This window comes from Podarcis muralis, chromosome 7 (genome assembly GCF_964188315.1).
Source record: "Podarcis muralis chromosome 7, rPodMur119.hap1.1, whole genome shotgun sequence".
Classification (NCBI taxonomy): Eukaryota; Metazoa; Chordata; class Lepidosauria; order Squamata; family Lacertidae; genus Podarcis; species Podarcis muralis.
In genome coordinates, this window is record NC_135661.1 from 59,694,156 (window position 1) to 59,714,459 (window position 20,304).

A 20,304-nucleotide genomic window follows, 5' to 3' on the forward strand; every position below is an offset into this window, starting at 1 on the left:
CAGGCCTCAATCCCATCGTCCATTTTCAGGAATAACAGTTATGCTTTCTCCATCCATGCCTGGCCACCGCTGAAACAGCCTTGAAGTCTGTGATAATGGATCCTGATATCCTAGTTTTCACATGTGTAGGAATCTTCTTTTGTGAGGGGACATTTCATTAGATGATCCTGTAACTTGCAGAACTGCCTGTCACACTGACTCCCTTAGTCCAGGTATCAAACTCTCACTTGCAGTCTGAAGTGGGGCAGTTGAGGGCTTTGCCACATTTGAGGATTGTTTTGCACTTAATCCACTTTTTTACCATTCGCAAACAGGAAATTGTACAGTTTGCGCAGTTTTCAGGTTTTGTACAAATCTGAAGGATCAAATACACACACACACAAACGCACACACAAGCTCTTGACGTGCCTTGACTAGTCCGCTTGGAAAAGAAGTGAAAGCAATGATAAATTCTCAGCACACTCTTGTCTGATTGTGTCCCAATATATCTGGTGTAGATATTTTTAATCTGGTTTGCTTGTGTCGTTTTCTGATTTTGTGCAATTTGGAGGGAATTGACCCACCCACCCCAAAATTGAAACAAATTGTCTGTGACCCTGAGTGGTGTGGTTTGGAGCCCAATTTTCCTCAATTTAGTGGATTATTTCCATATCCCCAAATTCAGAGGGAAAGAATCAAGACTGGTGTTGTTTGAAGTAAGTCATCCATACCTGCTTAGAAAATTCAGGTTGGCCTCACACTGTCCTTAATCAAGCGTTTTGTGTACGGACTGTTTTGAAAATTCAGTTTTTCCATGGCTGTCTCCCCTTTATTTATCAGGAATATCTGCCTCTAACTCCACCTCTAACCCCGTCTCCATGGAAACCGCTCCTACCTGATAAACTGAGCATGTGCAATGGAACCATTGCACAGATGAAGTTATGTTAAAAATTTGATCTTTTCTGTTTAAAATGAGGATTTGTTTATATAAATCATATACATTTTAACCAGATAACACCCCAGCAGAAGTGGCAGGAGTATTTCTTAACAAAAAAGGACAAGTGCAAAGATGGAAATGCGCCGTGTCCACAGTACAATAAGGCGGACATAGCGGAGAAAAACCAGTGACTAGGGGCTAGCAGAAGGCAAACTGGAAGGAGTTGGAGTGAAAATGCCTGCACTGGGGAAACCAATGCAAGGGGGATGTGTTTTACAATGTAGGCTACATCCATGGGGCGGCCACAGGGACGAAACAAGGTCGGAACAGGCCACGGTTGGAAAAAGGTTGGGAAACACTGGTTTAAACAGAAGTTGGTTGGCCACCTGTCATGCATGATCTAGTTGAGATTCCTGCATTGCAGGAGGTTGAAGTAGATGACCTTTGTGGTCCCTGCCAACTCTAAGATTCTGTGAGTCTATGAAAAAACAGGGCCATGGTGGCAGAGGGAGAGTGTTCAAAGGCTCACTTAAACTTGGGGATTTTACCTCCTGTCAAGCCACAGACCTTTGAGGAGAGGCCTTTCCTTTGTGCGGCTGGCTCTTCTGATCCGTCCGTCTCCAGGAGAAGCTGTCCATTCCTGTCCTTGATGTTGTGAGATTCCTGTCCTGAGGGGTGTGACAGCCACATGCCTGGTGTTCTCACCTCGAGCTGGCTGTATAGGGGATGTGCCTTTGAGCTGAACACCGCAGGGACTGGGAACGCCACGTCCATGAGCCCAGAAAGAGGCCGAAACCTCAGAGAAGGAGAATGTGCCCGGCCGAAGAGCGAGCCTCGAGTTCCTTGGAGCAGCTGCCCTGTCTCAGTTTCCCCCTCCATCCCCTGGGAGCCAAGGAGGTCCAAGGCCCTGAGTAAGAAGGCCATCTTTGCATTGTGAGCTTAGCTTTATTTCTAGGTTTGAACCAAAGAAGCTGGCCTGGGGACAGAAGAGACTTGGATGCCAGCGGCTTAGCTGAATTCAGAGGATGATCTGTGCAGGAGCCAGTCGAAAGGGGTGGAGAGAACAGCAAGAGGCAGGTTGGTGCAAGGCAGCCTTCTCCAACCTCGTGCCCTCCAGATGTTTTGGACTACAATGTCCATCAACCTCAGCCAAGTGCCTGATGCTCTTTGGCCCTCAGGTGTCAGGGTTGGGAAAAACATTTCCTGTCAGCTGGGGTTATAAAGTGTTGACACTAGGCTAGGCAGACCAGGATAAAGAAGCTTCTGGTGGTCCTTATATCCCTGCCCGGTTACTGGGATCTTCCAGGGATCCTGTTAATGGTCCGCCTTGGCTGAGATACAGAGTTTGTAACCAGTCCATACTGGGGGCCTGATGCTGTGGAACTCCCTCCCAGCTGACATAAGACAGACCCCATCCTGGCATTGACAAAGTACTTTCTATGCTGGTAGGAATTTTAAGTGAGTTGCGCTAAGCTTTTACCTGTGATTTTGTTTGTTGGTTCCAGACAAAATATTATCTGACTGGGGAATTATTTCAGTAATTGTTCTGCAAACCTCTTTGTGATCTATAGGGGAAAGCATTTGATAAATATTGGCAGAACCTTATTTGTTTGTTTGTAAATATATTTAGGTACCACTGCATCTTAAAGATATAGCACAGCAATAGGAAAACATGCACCAAACCGTAACGAGTTAAAAGCAAAAAAAAAACCCCAAAACAAATTAAGAACAAACATCAACAGACCATTTGTAAGGCATTGTTAGTACCAGCATAACAGCAGTAATATATCAGGGTATTTGCACATTTCTGCAGCCCACCCTTGATGTGGCACCGAAACAAGCGAGCGAGCAACTGTCTCCCTGAAAAAGTGCCACGTTATACAGGTGCCTGCTGTGTTGCGCAAAGGATGGTCTACTTTCCTCTGTGTGGCCCAGAATGGCATGTGTTGTGCAAGAGAGAAAGAGAGAGATGGAGAGTTGTGAATGGAGCTCCTGGCCCACTCTGCCCCCCCTCCCCATGCAGAGAAGCCACATCCCCAGCCTCGTATAACCATGGTTTCCGCAGCTAGAGCAGTTCCTGCCCAGAATATCAACAAGGCTGCTGGGTGTGTGTGTACGCGCTGGGTCTGGGGAGGAGAATATCTCCTCCGGCGGCTCATGCTGTGAGCTGCCTGCTCTTCCAATACTTCTCCACATCCTCCCTTCCCCACCGCCCCGCCGCCCATTTCAGACATTTTTCTCTCTGCTCTGCTGCACAGGAAGATGTGCCCAGCCTGACAAATGAGACGGCCGCCCCCCACCCTCCCTACACACATACCCAAAGCCGGAGAATGAATACGAGGCAGGCAGGATTCCTGCAGTCAATGGGTCTGCAAACTGCCAATCACCGCTTGCGGCCAGCCAGGGACAGACACCTCATGGCAGCCTCTGGGCCTGTGTGCGGGGTGTGTGTGTGTGTGTGTGTGTGTGTGTGTGGCAATTGTCATGTGTGGTGATCAGAAAGCAAAGGGGCCAGGCAGACTCTGAATGTATCGCACCCAGGACCTCTTCTGTACAAAAATGGGTGCAGGAGCCAAAAACAGAATCTGCTCCCATCTTCTGAGAGGCCTCCATACAGCCAGCCCCGGCCTTGCGATGCCAATATCTGTCCACAGGTGCATTTCGTTTTATTCAAGCTTTGTGAAATTGCCTGAATATGACTATTGTTAGGATCAGCATGCCTGCCTGGCTCTTCATTTCTGCCTTTTGTGTGTGTGTGTGTGTGGGGGGGGAGAGAGAGAGAGAGAGAGAGAGAGAGAGAGAGAGAGAGAGAGAGAGAGATATGCTAGTTATTTTGGAGCGTTGAAAAGAGGCGTGGAAGAAGCATCCTGGCCCATGGGGTGCCCCCTTTGCCCCACTGCACCCTGTGGCCAAACAGGTTTGGCAGGTTCCTGTTGTGCCCTGCAAATTGTGCAGAAAAACAGCCAAGTCATTTGCTTTCATCTTCCCTTTTCATCTTGTTTCAACTATTGTCATCCGTGCCAGGTGACCCGGCTGTATTCTACTCCCTTACACGGGCATACATGCACATGGAAACAACAGGCCCTGCACATACAGACATGATGACACAACAGTTCACAGCAACACTGCTGTGAGAGACCCCAACACCCTGAGCCTGCTCAAGCTGCCTGCCTGCCCCAGCACAGGTATGCTGTTAAGTCAAGGTGATTGAAATCACCGAGGGGGAATAGAAACAGTGTTTAAATCATTAATTTAAACCAAGTTTCCCTTTTTGAAATTCATACATTTCCAGAATGTATGTAAGCGGACATAATAAATGGTCAATAAAACAATGAAACCTTTGTGGAGTATGCTCCTAAGTACCAGGACACATTGAGTTTTTGCAAATTCCCCATGAATCCTTTGGCAACAAACCACCACTCTCATAATTCTGGAAACTGTATCTTACCCTTCACAGAGCTACAATACCCAGCACACTTAACCAACTTCAATTCCCAGAATTCTTGGGGGAAATGTATGGTGTGTGCGCAGAGTAAGTACAATGATACATCACCTGAAAATAACAGCATATTCTTCCCTTATTTGTGTCTGGCACTGTTTCCCTTCTTTTTTTCTGACGTCAAATTTTAGATTGTAAGGACCTTGGGGCAGAGACCTACCAGGCCTGTTCATGTAAAGCATGATGCACACAACTGGGGTAATACGACTACTGCCAGCCAAACAGAGCCTAGAATTCAGGAACACACTCCAGAACCATTGGTTACACAACGACAATCCCTGTGTATTCTGCACAACAGTTTTATAGCTGCTTGGCCAGCATTTCTCAAATTAACTTGTTTCTGTTTAGTTCTGTGTACTCTTAGCAACAAGTACACCAAGCAAAAGGCTTCCTTGTAGAGTGGCTGGCCACTTATGCGTTGCTTAAAAAAAGAGGGAGAGCATTACAAAAGGAGAGACACATTTGCATAACACACACACACACACACACACACACACACACACACACACACACCAGATTTGGACTGGATAGTCCTTCAGACAGAGGATGCCTTCACCAGGCCAATACCAGGGAGCCCAAGAATAAGTGCAGGAGGCGAGATGGTTAGGTGCGAGAACAACGTGTGAGTAAGTGGGAGCATGCAGCGTCTGCTTCCACAACAAGAAAAAACCACACAACCTTTGCGCAGATAAAGTCGTCTGCAGGAGTATTATCCACACTGGTGGAGGGTTTGGGAACGGTTGCAGGAAATGGCTAACATGATACAACATTTCAGGGAGTCAAGCAAAACCAGAAACTTCCTGAACCTTCCTGAACCCAAACAGAACATGAAGCCATTATTTGAATGTTTCTGTTGAACTGGAACACTAGAACAAAAAACCCCACAAACCTGTAAATAATAAGAACTTTAAAACTGTCAGTTTGTTTATTTAAAATAAAGGTGCAGATCAAATAAACTGGTGTGATGGTATACTCACTCACCCAGGCAGAATGAATCACAGGCCGTTGTCTGAAAGGATCTTTACTCTGCAGGGGTTGGTCCTGGCATCTGTTCAACCTCCTCTTAAAGAGCTGAGAAGGAGGCAGCAGTCAAAACGATGGCTGGTTGTGTTTAGGGTGAAATCCACTGTTATTATACAGAAGGCACTAAAAACACATTTGCTAGTCAGTGGTCTAGTTATTTTTACTTAATGCACGCCTTATAATGCTTATAGATTATGGCTGACACGTAGTTCTATCCAGTTACACCCATTAGGCTTCTCCACTCCATTTTGCCAATCTGCACTGCGGTGTGAATCATATCTCAAGATTTCTCACACAAACCAGGACTCTGCAAATGCTCTTCCCAGCTCACCACCATCAAGCACCTTCTGAAATCTATCAAGAGCCTCCAGCTTCGTCTGGAGCTTGGAGAGGAGTGGAGCCTTTACATCAGGGCCACCTCAGGACATTTTTGCTGCCTGAGGCAAAGGCCAAAATGGCACCTCTCAACCTAAATACAGTAGCTAGTGTGGTGCAGTGGTTAGAGGACTTGGGAGACTATGGTTCTAAGCCCCACTCAGCCATGTAGCTCACCGGGTGACCTTCAGCCAATCACCACCTCTCAGACTAGCTTACCTCACAGGGTTGTCATGTGGATTAAATGAGGAGTGGAAGAGCCATGTATGCCACCTTGAGCTCCTTGGAGGAAAAGGTAGGATTTAAATGCAATAAATAATAGCAACAACAATAACAGCATCATTAAAAAAAAAAACACATTTTCAACGACACTACGACTATCTGTGACTTTTCACCCCGATGGTAAAAATTGCTTTGATGATGATGGCAGTTGTAGATTACTGGCTGCCAGGTTAGGTCTACAGTGTAAAAAGAAAAAGAAAACCGGTGACTTAACTGTGCCAACTGCACATTTGTTATACCAGCCTTCCTGGTGCTTCCCAGATGTTTTGGACTAAAAACTCCCATCATCCCTAGCCACTGGCTGTGCTGGTGGGGGCTGATGGGAGCTGTAGTCCAACAACATTTCAGGGGGTCACAGATTCCCCACCCCCCTTGCATCAGCCCCAGCCAGCACAGCTCTCTAGTATCTGGAAAGCTTGGGGAACAATGTGCAAATTCAGACATCAGCAGCGCATGCAGAGTGCAACAGTGACAGCACTGAGCGGGGTTGGCCACTGGTAGAACACTGATCCTTGCCGGATCCAAGCCAGGCTCACTTACTCCAGAAAGGCAATTCCTCTGTTTGCCAAGAAAAGAAAAAGGTGTCTTGAGTTTGGATTGCCAGCACTCAGGACGATGAAAATATTGGTAGAAGTCCACTTAGGGTGCCCACACATCCTTACCCATGGGGGTGATGAGTAGGTTCCCCGTGTCAGGAGCATCCCAGACCCTGAGATTTCATGGCTTAAACCTGATCCCTAGGGGCAGCAGTCCCTGGTGAAGTCACTGGGGGACAGGCCCTAATGATTCTTCCTCTGTTCTTCCTCTCACCACTGAACCTTAGAGATGGGGGTTAATTGGGAAAGGGGAGAGCAGAGAAGAGCAGCGATCCCTTCCCCAGAAAGTCTATGCAATCATTTGCAGCTGGCTCCTGCCGTACTGAAGCTTGCAAGCTGCAGACACAGTCTTCTTAATGTTGTTAAAGGCACTCTCACCCACATGGAGATTCAAGGCCTCCTCTTGCAACCTGGAGTGGGGCAGGCAAACCTGGAGACTTCAGGTCAGCTCTGGAGGTCTGGCAACCCGAGTTCTGAGGGAACATTTCCCACAGGGGTTCCTCTGTGAGAATCGTTCCAAAAAGCCCTTCCAATACGTGGGCATCACACAGAGAGGGGTGAATAGATTTCTTGAGAAATCGCACAGCCTCTGCCTGCGACCCAAACGTTTGCTCGGAGGAAACTTCTTAAGGAGAGGCAAAGGGCAGAGTTCCCCACAGGAGCTGCCGGTGGCCATGGCGACTCTGAAAGGGATTTGCTTTGCAGAGGAAGCTGAAGTATCGCTCAGATGGGGCAGACCCCCCCCCCCCGCACCCTGCAAGCGCCAAGACAGTGGGCCCCGCCAGGAGTCACTTTCGGTCAACTCCCAGGGTGAAGCGGGTCGTATGTGGAAAAAGGTTTTCCCAGCCAAGGAGGAAATGGAGCAGAGGATGGGAAGCCCCCTTGCTCTGCGGGATTGTGGGGTTTTCTGAGCATTCAGAAGAGAAGAAAGAGGAAATGTGAAAGGTTGACTTGGTGGCGCTGATGGTGGGGGTGGGCAAGCTAATGCCTGGCATCCAAGCTTCGACAAAGGCATCGGGAAGTCCAGCATGCTGACTGTTCCCACCGCGTCCCACCACTCAGCTCAGGGAAAGAGGCAAGCGCAAGCCAGGGAGCCAGCTTAGCGGGGTCAGCTGCCAGCTTCTTCAGAGGGCAGAGGAAGTCGCCAGTGGGAAAACTCTGATGCTCTGAATTGAGGGCAGGACTTCTCAAAGGGCAGCAGCACACTCAAGATACACAAGTTTGCTATTACGGCCTAATCCCGGGATCCCCAGGATGGCACCACAATACACCAAGCCCCCCTGCCCCTCCCAATTGTATAGTTTTATTTTAAATGAGAGGTTTCTTGGGGGGTGCACAGTAGGGTTTGAACCTTTGAACTGTGCCTGAGAATGAACCAGGGCCACGTTCTCATAGCAGGGGTTTGGCAGCTGCAGCCCTCCGAATGTTGTTGGACTACAACTCCCATTCTCCTTGACCACTGGCCATGCTGATGGGAGCTGGAGTCCAACAGCATTTGGAGGGCCACAGGGGTTCCCCCAGCCCTGGTTTAAGGGGCCCCCTTTGAGATGTCCTGTACATTTTGTACATGTAATGTACATGGAAGATTCTGTCACGGCTGCCTTTAAAGTAGACCAAGAACGGTTGACACGGGGTGGGGGGGAGGTCTCTTAGTTCAACTCACACAGATTCTCTAGCAGGCAAACCATTATTTTCTCAGCCTCCCATCTTCAGTTGTCCCAGTGGTGGCTGATGCCCATTGGGACTGGAAGGGAGGGAGGCCAAATTCTACTTTCGCCCCCTTCCTCCTCCCTGCTGACTTCTACAAGGGCAATGCTGAGAGTGAGGAGGAGGAAGTGGATAGCCAGTGGCTCTCTGACAAGTGGGGAGGACCATGGGTCAGGGGCAGAGCACACCAAAGTTCCCAGGTTCAATCCGTGGCACAACTTCCAGGTGGGGGTTGGGAATGTTCTCCGCCTGAAATCTTGGAGAGCTGCTGCCTGCCAGTGTAGTCTATACAGTGGTACCTCAGGTTAAGAACTTAATTCGTTCTGGAGGTCTGTTCTTAGCCTGAAACTCTTCTTAACCTAAGGTACCACTTTAGCTAATGGGGCCTCCCGCTGCCACCGCGCAATTTCTGTTCTCATCCTGAAGCAAAGTTCGTAACTCGAGGTAATATTTCTGGGTTAGTGGAGTCTGTAACCTGAAGCATCTGTAACATGAGGTACCACTGTACTGAGCTACATGGACCAAGGGTCTGATTCCTGTGTCCCTATGCCCACCCAGGCATCAAACATATGGACAAGGGTTTCAGGAAAGGGTTCCTAGCCAATCCAAAGGCCAGGCTGATTTGGCATCCAATCAGTGGCTGAGGAATCCTTGAAAGACAAGTGACAAGATCCTGCCCTTGCCCAGTTCCCTTCGGATGGTTGAGCTCTGGGAGGAGCTGGCTTGGCCCTGCTTTGCTCCACGTGGGCCCTGCCCTTTTGCCCCAAACATGACCCATGCTGAAGCTCCCTCCGTCTTTCTTTGCAAGCTGCCAATAAGACTGTGGGCTCCCCACCCCTCCATGATGACACCTGAGGTGAAAGGAAGCCATGGCGCCTGCCCTATAATCACCCGAGAGAGGATCAGTGGCTCAGATTATGCTGGCTGGGAAATGGTTGTTGATTGAGACGGAGAGAAGAGAGGTGCGTTAGTCACTTTTGAGTCAACCCCACTTGGTTGGATTCCCAGGCCATGAGTCGGATCTGGCCTCCTCCAGGGTGGGGGATAAGTCTCAGGGATCACCTGCAGTTTGCCCTGCATTTCATAACGAGAACAGAAAAGGAGAGTGTGTGTCTGGGAACCAAGGAGGAAGGAAGGGGAACTGAATTCCAGGGCAGCCTTGTGCAACCTGGTGGCCTCCAGGCATTCTAAACTACAACTCCCATCAGCCCCAGTCAGCACTGTGAAAGTATGTGGAATGGCAGGGGTTGCCTCGGAACCAGATTAGATGGTATACTAAGTGGGTGCAGTTGCTGGAAAGACAGACCGTCCACTCAATTTGCCCTCCCTTCCTCCGTTATACTGTATCACAATGGCCAACTTTTGACTGCCGCCCCCCATCTCCCGCCTTTCAGCCTCGCTGTTTGTCAGTGATGGGGTTGCAGGGTGAGGAAAGCACATTGCACCATTGCATTAAGTCAGCCTTTGCCAACCTGGTGTCTTCCAGGTGTTTTTGCGCAAAGTAAGTGTCGCTCCGCCTGCTTTTGTCTCTGGCCCCGCCCACCATTGGCATCTGGCCCTTGGAAGGTTGCTCAGGAAGGAATGTGGCCCTTAGGCCAAAATGAGTTCCCCACCCTTGTGGTGTAAGGCTGCTGCCTAGATTGTGGTTGGGAATGTATGGACTGGGCGAAGAAAGGCTTTGAAAGCTGTTTCGTTTCTCCTGGGCTGTGTTGTGTTTTCCCTATATTTCCCGGGGAAAATCAATCTGGTTAAACTTTCGTCACCCTGTTGCCCTTCCCCTTTAGCAGGTTGGGCAATGCGAAGAAGGGAAATGAGTCAGCAGCCTGCGTCCCACAGGCCGGGCTGCTGCTGAGTCAGCTTGCATGCCTTCTTGGTGAAAGTTGAAGAAGAAAAGTAGAGACCTCTTGATCTGGGCGGGAAGGGTGAGAAAAAGCCAAGGTGAGCAAGCTCAGTTGCTTGCTGTGATGATGTTCTCAGTCTTCTACTTAAGAGATAGACTGCGACTGAATAGGAGGGCTCCATTTAGCAAGCATAGCTAACAGCTGCCAACTCCAGGGAGCCCTGGGTGTGTGGGCACCCACATCATTTTTTGTTGTGAGTGCCTGACCTCCGCCCCTGCCACTGCTGCCCATCACTCACCTGGTCTTACCTCTGGTGCAGCGACTGGACTAGGGCCTGTGCCTCCACTGAGGGGCCTCTACTGAGGCCCATTGCAGCTGCATATGTGCTTCCGGGATGTGTCTGCGGCCACAGCAGGCCTCAACAGAGGCCCCGCAATGGAGGCGCAGGCCACGGCCAGGGCATGTGCAGCATGATGTCACGTTGCACCAATATCGTGATGGGTGGTGTGGTGTGGCATACACATGCTGGACACCCAAGGAGGTGTGCCTGGCTGTCGATGGACCACCACTTCTCCCATTGATATTTTAAAGCTACTTAAGCTTTGTGGACAGGACCACCCCATACAAGAGGGAACTCCACAGGCCAGCTAGTGCTGCTAGCTGTGATGACCATACACGACCTCCAGTATCAGAGGAAACAGGCCTCTGAATACCAGTTGCTGGGGAAGAGGAGTTTGAGAGAGAAGTGCTGCTGCACTCAGGTCCTGCTTGCAGCTTCCCAGAAACATCTGGTTTGGCTACAGTGAAAACAGGATGCTGGGCCAGATGAGCCCCCTTTGGCCTGTTCCAGCTGCCAGACGCTTCCAATGTTCTCATAGTGCCCTCTGCATGCTTTGGACTACAACTCCCATCATGGGATTTGTAATCCAAAGCATCTGGAGGACACCAGGTTGGGGAAAGTTCTCCTGAGTTAATTCCCTGTGGTGTGAGGACGTCTTTTCCTTCTTGAACCTGCTGCCCATCAAATTCATTGGGTGACCCCAAAGCCTAGAACCACGAGGGAAAACAAGGTCCCATTCTCCGTGCCAGTCATAATCTTTATTAATGTCCATCATGTTTCCCTTGAGTCACCTTTTCCCCTTCCATTAAAAGCCCCAGACGTTTTCATTGCAGAAAGGTGCTTGGTGACTGTAATTTCATTCTAAATATTCCATTATAATTTGTCTCTCTCCCCAGCCCCATTATTTCATGCAACGCAGCCCCTAGAGAGATCACCGCCCTGTCCCTGGCTGCGCTTCTGTCTGGAGCGGATGCCGCTGGTGATATATAATATTTCCTAGAGCTTTGTGTCCGAGAGCCTTGTTGAGCATCACGCCGCTAAGCCCTTTCCCTTGTTGAGTCCTGTTGCATTTAGACAAAAGAAAATTAACTGGGAGCAACAGAGACTGCTTGGATCAAGGGCTTTTCTGGGTCAGAGGACTAGAAGAGCAAAAGCAGGCAGGAGGGAAAGAATTGTGTGTGTGTGTGTGTTTTGTCAGGCAAGCAGGGAGGAGAATGTGCAAATGTCTCCTCCAAAGGAGAGCCTAAAGGTGGGCGGATTCTCCAGTGTAAAGTGGGAGGGAAACAGGGATCTGAATTAAAAGCTTAGGGCCTGTTTGTTTAACTGAGAAACGCGATTTATTCACAGGGGATAATAAGCAGCACCGGGCTCAGATCACAAGTCCCCTGAGCTGGGTTCAACAACCAGAGAATGCGCGCAGACCAGATGAGCCAGTCGAGGGCGTGGAGCAGGACCCAGAAGGCAGGATGCACCTGGTCTCCTCTCCAATGGACTGGGTGGACGCGGAGCCTGTTTAAGGAAGGCAGGCAGCACTGGGCAGCCCATCCCTGCCGCTTCACAAACGCTTGAACCCATTTTTCTAAAACGGAACTTCCACACCAAACCAAGGATCTCTCTAAGTCAGCCTTGGGCAACTTGGTACCCTCCAGATGTTCTAGGCTGCAACTTCCATCAGCCCCAGCCAGTGTGCTTGGTGGGAGTTCAAGTCCATAACATCTCGTAGGGTTGCCACCTGTCCTGTATGATTCAGGATTGTCTCGTATTTCAATGTAAAATGCTATGTCCTGTATTGATACAGTTCTGTCCAGGATATCACTGGTGTTTTCACAGTTGCTGTGATTCCTGAGGTTGTTGTTTTCAACTCTCCACTTTATTCCGCAAGTTGCCTAGAGGCAACTAATAAATCATAAAATAATAATAATGGCAATTACAACTGCCCTGTGTGATAAGTTGTACATGCTAGAATTCCAGTCTTTTCTACGCAGCTTTGAAAGACCCAGGAGCCAACTGCCCTCCCTCCAGGTAATCTGACTGCCCTCCCTCTCCCCATTCCTCATCCCATGATGTGCAGGAGCTAGCTCTGGCACTCTGTGCAAGCTCAAGGATACTGTTGTTCTCTGCACAGGCCTGGATGTATTATTAATCATCTTGTATTGCTCTGCAGCCATTCCCTGGTTCAAAGGAAGCATTGAGATCTAGGGTCACACTTCTGCCCCAGCGCTGCGCATCCTCTGCCAGGCCAGGTCTTGCCTGAAATTGCAAGTGTTCCAGGCCCCCTTTCCCACTCCCCACCCCCTCCTCCTCTTCATGAGGGAATCTTTCTCCTCTCTATCTCGGTCTCTCTCGTTGACTCCCCCCTCCCCTGTTTGCATGATGGAGGAAGAGGGGTGGGATATTGGCGGCCATGGTAGGGTGTGTGTGTGTCTGACGACAGTCGTTCCCATGGGGACGGCGGTAACCTTTTTTCCTCCGGTTTCCATGGCAACCATTCAGGGGCTTAGAAAGCTCGGTTGTCCGCTATCCCCCTACCCTCCCTAACAAACAGGGCACCAATACGCTGATGCAGAAATGGCGGCTGCGTTTGGGAGCAGGGCCTCGCCTGGCGCAGATGTTTGGGCCTTGTAGCCAGAATTAGATTCCGAAAGGAAATCAGAGAGGGAGACCATTGCTGCTTAGCGGGGCAGGAAGGTTCGTGAGGCTTGGTGCATGCAAAAAAAATGAATCATGTTCAAAAACAGCCCATCGGTCGATCTCTGCTCCCCCACTCATTTGATCATTCTGGGAATTTTGCAAGCAATGCAGCGCAGATGGATGCCATTCTTGCAGTTGCATTCTTGCAATATAGTGCTACAATAATGCTTTCTTACATGTTCATAAGCTGTGCGCTATAGTGAGAGTGAGCTTCTACTGGTATATTATTCTATAATTTGTTAAAAGCAAGAAAGAGTGCTCATGGCACTTGAAAGATCTGTTTAATCTTTCAGGTGCCGCAACCTTCTTTTTAACACATTTACTGAAAATATTTTCAACCTGCCCTTCATAGCAGGCAATCCCAGGGTGGGCTACAAAAGAACCCCATTAAAAAATAAAACATCCAGTTGCATAATCGTGGCAAATGAGAGCAGATAAAGATGGAAGGCAGAACGGCAGTGCCAAGACAGCCTGTTGGTTTCACTGCAACAGGGTGATGTAGCTCCACCTCCAGAAATTATATGTTGCTCTTCATCTTCTTAACGAGTTAGTCACCAGCCAGCCACACTCTCATACCCCCCCCAAACGTTTCAAGAGGGCAAATTGGGGCACCTCCACATCCCACTGACTCTGTCATTTGCCCATTTGCCTCGTCCCGCTCCTACCTTTGTCCGCTAATCTCTGCCTCTGCCTCAGCTGCCTTGGGAGATGCTGCGCTGGTTGGTGCAGCCCAGGGCAAGGCTACCCTGTTCATGTACGCAACAACAATGGCTTGGATCTGGTTAGCCCCAGCATGGAAAGTGAGATAGGTCCCTAATAAGGAAGACTGTCAACTTTCGATGATAGAATATGCAGAATTAGCAGGTCTAACAAGTAGAATAAGAGAACAAGAAGAACAGGTATTTAAAGAGGTATTTTTGTCGAGTATATTGAAAATAATTGTGCAGTTAAAAACACTGCTCTGGATAGCTCGCTGCAGAGGGCATTTAATGGGCAGGGAATTGTAATTTGACTCGGGTAGCAAAGAACTCTGGCAAACTCGCCCTCATTCCCAAGGATGCGTGTTCAGGATTGCACACCCCAACCCTAATAAACACAAGCCAAGAGCCACCTGCTCAGTCACTGAAATGTCAATACAAAGCCCAATAGCCTCTCCTTGAAACCCAAAGAGAAACTTCTGGTGTGCTCATGTCTGCCATGCCGAGCAAGGCAGGATCCACTTGCAGGCTGGTGGCTCCAGTAGCTGCAGCTGGGCTTTCTTGCTGACTGAGCGACAGGAAGGCAACATTTAGACTGCACCTGAACTGCTTTCCCCGTTGCTCCTGTGAGCTATATTTAGCTGGCTGGCAGGAAGGTGGGAGGAGAGAGGCTAGACTGCGAGATGCCTGCACTGTTGTGCCACTGTGTGACGCTTGGAGCAACACTGCAGTGCCACCTTCATGCCTCCATTCCAAGAGAAGGGATGGGCTGGGGACCCAACAATTGTACAGACGTGGCGGAAAGAGGGTTGCCAACATCTCAACCTGCTACTGTGCCACTCTTTCTGCAAATCTTATCAAGCAATAAAAGGTGCATGCTGTGCAAAGCTTCAGCTGTTGATTTCGACATATTGCCCACCCTCCACACACCCCGTCTAGTGAGTTTGCAATCTGAGGTGGAAAGGGCCCACTCACTTGTTGGCTGCTGCGTTCCTCTCCCACCCTGACTGTCTTTGCTCATTGAGAGCCTGTTTTGGCTGGCAGAATGTTAACTGGACTTGGCATGACCGGCTGTAATAGGTCAGGCTCCCCTATGGGGGCCACACCACAAAGACACACACTAGAGAATGGTGTGGGGAGGTGGCCTATCTGCCTATGATTTGCCCCCTACTACCTTAGTGGTTAGCCTAATCTGCAGTGATGGTGCAGGATATTCACAAATATTCTAGTCACTTTAATAAGCAGTGTAGTTCTCTGACAGAAGAAAACAGGGGTGGGAGGGATGGAGAATCAGGAGGGATGGGAACAGGTATGTGTATTGGCAAGAAAGTAGGGAACTGGCAAGAAAGGCTGGAAGGTCATGGCCCAGAAAGCCCATGGGAGGAGTGGAGTCAAAGGTGCTATCCACATCAACCCTAGAACCCAAATCTCCCATCCCATGGCCTTTAGCTGGGGGGTGGGGATGTGAATGGAGAGCCCGTCCTAAGCCTCTGGGTATGGAGCTAGGGCTTTTCAGCTGGGAAAGCTCAGCTGGTAGGACATAATCTCAGGGTTGTGGGTTTGAGCCCCAACATTGGGGGAAAGATTCCTGCATCGCAGCAGGTTGGACTAGGTGACCCCTGACCCCCGTGGCCCCTTCCAACTATACAATTCTATGATTCCAGGAGCAGATGTGGACCCCAAAGCAAGTGTCCCCCCTCCCCAATCTCTTGATGGAAACAAAGCTCTGTCAGCAAAGAGCCAGTTGGTGATAGTCTTGGAAAAGAAATGAATTCTGCCTTGGGAGGGCCCCTTTGGCATAGGTGTTTTATGAATGGATGGATTGATGATCTAGCACAAACTATAGTGCAAGCACAGAATTGGTGCAGCCCCAGTGTTTGAGGAGCACAGGCTGCCCTCCTCAAAAGCCTCTCCTTACAGTAGCTCCCACCCCACAACCGAGGACCCTCCAGATGTTTTGGACGACAACTCCCATCAATGCACAAGTTGGATGATTTTGCTGCATCAGGTCAGGTAGGCAGGCAGAGTTATGTAGCAGATGGAGCTACATCACCCTGGTTTCAGTACCTTCGACTGGTCTCGTCAAAATTATATTGGATCATCCTATAAAGATACAGAATGTTTTGGGGGTTTTTTTGCGAGGTGTGATTGTGTGTCTAAGGCTTGCAATTAATTTCCAGCTCACAGTTCAATACAGCTGATATTAAACCTTCTTCCCCCAAGCAGAGACTATAAAATAACTCTCCCCTCTGGGTTTTCCCACAGCCTGTCCCTACGCTGCAAATCCAAGCATGTGGGGCCACGTTCAGGAAAAAAGAAAAAAATCCCAGATGTGGCGAGCACGGAGTTGAAGAACAAGTCTGCTCACTCGAACGGAGAGGAGACAAGGAACTTTTCTCCCCCAAAGCTTGGCCCAGCACCAGGGATCCTGATAAAAGCTTTAATTACAAATTCAGAAGCTCTCTCTCTCTCTCTCTTGTCTGGGAAAAGATGCCCGCAGCAAGAGGGGAAATCCTTGGACAGAAACTGGCAGCCAGCTCCTGTGAGTGCCTGTGGGGTTTGCCGCCATCATGAGGCCGACATGCCAGATCAAGCGCAAGGTGGGCTGACAAGTCCCTCTGGAAACGAGGCGCAGCAAGCAGCCACCAAGAGAAGCTGCTCCCACCCAGACACAGGTGGCATCGCAAGTCCAAAGGGTGAGTGGGCAACCAGAGGGCACAGCCCTCCCAGCAGTGGGCAGTGAATTCAGCACTGAATCCACATCTTGTTACCAGGAGGCTCAGCCCCTTAGTGTTGCCAGGTGGGGAACTTCAGGAGCTGGATGCAGCCCTTCAGGCCTTTCAATCTGTTCCAAGCTCAATCTTTCCAGGTCGCCCCTAACCATCCCTGCTTCACAGACCTGGCTTGAAAGTGTCCTCAAACCCCTGCATTTTACAGAGGCCTGACTCGCCTCCACTAGAAGCCAGGCACAGTTCTGCTGGTCCCATGGTGTAGAACACTCTCCCAGCAGATTCAGCAGGCAGCCTCACTTTTGACTTCAAGGTGTCTCTTGTAATCTAGTGAACCGGGTTCGCGTCTCCGCTCCTCCACATGCAGCTGCTGGGTGACCTTGGGCCAGTCACACTTCTCTGAAGTCTCTCAGCCTCACTCACCTCGCAGAGTGTTTGTTGTGGGGGAGGAAGGGAAAGGAGAATGTTAGCCGCTTTAAGACTCCTTTGGGTAGTGATAAAGCGGGATATCAAATCCAAACTCCTCCGCCGCCGCCTCCTCCTCCTCTTCTTCTTCTTCTTCTTCCATTTTATACCAACAGGTCTATGCAGTTGTTTATTTTATTTAGCCAATCACTTTAATAAATATTTGCATTGTTTTTAATGACATTTTATAGAATTTTGTAGCGTTGAGAGGGACCACAAGGGTCATCTAGTCCAACCCCTGCAATGCAGGAATATTTTGTCCAATGTGGGACTCGAACCCATGACCCTGGTGTTAAGAGTCTCATGCTCTACCAATGGAGCTATTTGTAGGCTGCCCTGAATTTTTATGACATGGCAGCATGGAAATAGTTGTATAAATACATAAAATATCAATAGAGGTAGGGGTGTGTGTGTGTGTGTGTGTGTGTGTGTGTGTGTGTGTGTGTGTGTGTAAATTAGCCTGTTGTCCAGCACACTGTATATACTCATAGACACCCTCTTCCCCACATATCCATCTGCTCAGTTCTGAGCACTGAAAACAAATCAGGAGAGCTCAGTTCTGATGAGCTGAGCACCAGTGGAAGCCCACTGCTTTGCCTTCTCTGCTGGATTTCTTGATGAGGGAAAGGAAGTGATGACACTTTTCGCCTGCCTGCCACCTGTCACTTCTAAACCCAACCTTAGCCCTCGGCTGGTCTGGAATGATACATTCACAAATATTTAACTGCTCTGTAGCAAACCGTCAGCAGTAGCATGTGGACATGCAGTGCAGGTTCTGTTGGCTCAATAGGGAGAAGGGAATAATGCAGGATGGATGGAACTAGGATCCCAGGAATTCCCCCTGCGTCCACTGCATTTCCCTGGGCTCTGTGTGCAGAGGGGGCTTTCCTCCAGGGTCAAAGTCATTTTAATGCCAGAGGCAGCATAGCAAGTGATGCCTGCTCTCCCCACTTCTCCTTCCCCACTGTGCACCATACCAAAGGTAAGTTGTTTTGGCATTTGAGGCAGAAAATTCCACAAGCACCCCTTACTGGCAGTAAGAAAACAATAATAATAGGATCAATAACGATCAATCAGCTGCCTAATGGCAGAGGTGGTTGTAGCTTCTCACATGGTGTAATATTGCCCGTATCTCCTTCCTCCAACCCCACCTTTCCCCACTGCCATTTTCCCCGCACTGCCCAACTATTCCTTCTCTGCTCTTCATTGCCTTTGGGGAACACACCCCATTTCTCTGTGCTGTTACAGGTTTGACAGAATGATGCCACCTTCATGACTCTGTCTCCTAGCAGAGGCAGGAACAGTGCTCTGGTGCCCACTAGTGCCTGCATCCAGGAGCAACTTCCGACTGGCAGGAATAGCTGGGTCAGTCCGGGCACCTCTGCCAGCCCATAACTCTTCCCCACCATCTGCCTGTGTGCAAGGAGAACATCCCAGGGGATTGGGACCCTGAGTCAGAATTGTGGGACAACACCCCCAAGGTTCCAATGACAAAGATCCCTTTTCTTTTTGTTAAGTAGGGGTATGTCATTTTTAAATGCTCATATCAGGTTTTCAAACAGACCAAGCTTCCTGAAGCTGGTGCCCCCCCCCCCAACATTTCAAACTACAATCCCCATCAGCCACAGTTTTGGAAAGCCGGGACTAGATATTGCTGTGGTTCCACACATACACACTGCCTGGTTTTCTCCTGAAAACACATACACCTGTACAGAAGAGTAGATGGCTTTTGCCTTCATGCCCTGGCTGCCTCAAAAATAGTGCACAAAAAGAATATTGAAACAATCCTATATATAACCACATCAAAGTTGCTTTTCTTTTTTATCCATTCATGTTTATCCATGTTCATGTGAGCAAAGGGGGAGATGCCTATGAACTGAGAGCAAGGGGAAACTCCATGTGTTCCAAATCCAGAATTAATTTTATGAACTCTTTTAGTTAAACCGGAACTGAAGAAGAGTGAGATGTTCAGAATAAACTTCTGGAATGATAAAAGGAGCCAAACTGGGCAGGGTGGGTGAGATCTGATTCACACGTACGTGGATAGTACACAAGTATTCTACATTTCGTGTTATGCTGCGCCACACTGCACCCAACTACAGGCAAAATGTCCATGATTGAAATAATTATCTCTTGAGGTACTAAATCTGGGACTGACTATCCATGCGTGTGAGTCTGTGCTTGGTCAAGAGATGGACCCAGGTGTGCAAATCAAGCCCACCCATAAGAAACTTCTTTCCAAAATAACGCTGTCCTCAAAAACCCACCAGCCTGTACACAGGCATTCGTTTTTTCTCTTGGCGAAGGATTGCTGCTAGTTCAGGAATTGGCTTTCCGTGTCAGGATCCAGTCCTCAAGTGTTTCGAAGTAAGAACAGAGATGAGCGTGGCTCTGGGCGCATGGCATCTCAGCCATCACCAAAAAAACCAAGCATGCCTCACAATCCATCTGGATGCAGGAGAAGGTCTTCCACACAGAGTGGGCAGTTTCTAGGCAGTAACATTTATTTTGGCCCCGGCTGGCGGAGGGCATGAAGAACTTCAATGAAGCAGCTGAAACTGATGAAAGGCCTCAATGTTAGATCTCAAGTGTGTCTGCCACAAGCTGTGTGTTTTAAAAGCAAAAACAGGACACTGCTAAATGTTCAGGACACTTTTGGGAAGGTACGTATCTCTTACCGCACCTTTAAACTGGCAATCTTCCCAGCAAAGTTGGGTAGACTTTTCACCTGCAAATTTTCAGTGGACCAGGCTTGCCTCCATCCTCATTAATAGGTGGCGAGGTGCAGGCTTAAAAACGCTGTCAGCAGCAGGCTACAAGCTGAGCGATGAGTGTGGCAATTGAGTTGCTTCTGAGCATGCATGGAGCCCAATTCCCTTGCCAAAGAGGCTAACCAGCTGTGCCTGCCCATTCGCACCTGGGATTGGAGGACAGCATTTCCCCACAGGCTTGAGCCCAGCACCTCTTATGATAGAAGTGAACCATTTGCAGTGGCAGAGCAGAGGAACTAGGCTGGCATCATTATGGAAAAACAGTGTGCCCAACGTTTGAGAGCCCCATCCCTCTGCTTTACAGGCATTTCCTTCCTGGCCTGGCATAGCAGCAAAGCTTAAAAACTGCAGTAGGAAGCTACCAACAAGTC

The 20,304-nt window shown here is 49.2% G+C and overlaps 1 protein-coding gene across 2 annotated transcripts in view; it reads right to left on the minus strand.

Moving 5' to 3' along the window:
- Positions 1 to 5,668, minus strand: part of LOC144328441 (uncharacterized) — a 31,037-nt gene extending 25,369 nt beyond the window's left edge. Inside the window, exon 1 of one of the 2 annotated variants that reach the window (XR_013393692.1) lies at positions 5,397 to 5,668. The gene's annotated coding sequence lies outside the window, so the exon portion shown is untranslated. Of the gene's footprint in view, positions 1 to 3,233; positions 3,376 to 5,396 lie in introns of those variants that run through there. The other variant, XR_013393691.1, reaches the window with a different exon arrangement.
- Positions 5,669 to 20,304: the final 14,636 nt, after the last annotated feature.